Here is a 1,366-nt window from a genome sequence, read left to right on the forward strand (position 1 = left end):
TGCCTTTTCCTACTTACGTAGCTAGAAATTCATCATCCGTCACATGGGGATATTAAGAGTACCTACGTCAGAGAGTTGCCATGAGGATTATGTCAGATAATACAAGTCAAGTGCCTAAAACAGTGCTTGGTACACAGTAAGCACTCAATAGAGTTAACTATTATTATTAGGTATTTATAACTAGTTGGCAGATGTGTATTTATTAGAAGAAATAGAATGCCCAGATTGCTTCAACTTCCTCCTTGCAATGCATCAGCAGACTAGCACGGTAATGGATTCTTCAAGAACTCTCAGCCAATTTCCAAGTTCAGCTTTTTCAAAATTGTCAGAAGTTCTAGGTAAAATACTATTCCTCTCAAACAGCTGTGAGTGATTTACATGTTCAACTCCTAAAATCAAGGTTGCTAGGCAGACTTAGTGAAATTCTTGCTCAAGGAATGGAAGCTAATCAAGTGGTAACTCTCCTAAGTTCACTGTCACCCTCTGCTATCCATACAGTTTCATCTTCTCTTTTTTTTCAAAAAAGTCCAATATTTACAGAAGAGATTTGAAAACTCCTCCCCCTCCAAAACCACCTGTGGGGAGAAGAGAGAGGCCACCGCCCAAAATTTCAGAGCGCTCACGTGAGAAACACACAGAAGCCACAGGGCCTCACGGGCACAGTGAGACAGCCAGTCCTGTGGTCACACGTGACGAACAACCAACGCTTAGCAAGCACAGCCGAAGGAAGAGGGTGCTCCTGAGAACTCCCTTGTGAAGACTGCGCTTCAGGTGACCTTTGAACAAGAGCACAAGCAAGAACCTCAGGCGGCCTGGCAACTGGAACCAAGGCCCAAACAGGACTGAGCCAGCAGGTGACAATGTGTGGCAGGACTTCCCCATTGTGGGGGGAAAGATTCAGAATGGAGATGACCTCTCGGCCACACCTGCCTGAGGGCTGTCATCCGGAGGGATTTACCTGTTTTTATCAGAACTCAGTGTGTATCACTGTTGTCAGTTTTACTAATCATGGTTATGTTTACTGAATATTGAGCTTATACCAGAATGGGGAGTTGGGCTATCCCAACTAATGTTTCTTAGAACCTTTTTTGATGTATCCTAATTTGAATATGGTATCATTTTTCTGCTGGGAGTCTCCTGATAAAATATCTATTTAAAAATAACAACTATATTTAATTAATTTTGATAACAAATATGCTGGATTGATGACAAATAACACAGCTCTAATCCCTGAATTTAACTTTTTCTTTCTCTCGGATTTGAAAATTACCTGCTTTTTGAAGTAAACAATAATGAATCCTAAAAAGCAACAATAATGGATATTTAACTGCCCTAGATTGGCTAAGATTTCTCTTTCCCTTTCATG

The sequence above is a fragment of the Lipotes vexillifer genome, unplaced genomic scaffold (assembly GCF_000442215.2).
Source record: "Lipotes vexillifer unplaced genomic scaffold, Lipotes_vexillifer_v1.1 scaffold641, whole genome shotgun sequence".
Taxonomy (NCBI): Eukaryota; Metazoa; Chordata; class Mammalia; order Artiodactyla; family Lipotidae; genus Lipotes; species Lipotes vexillifer.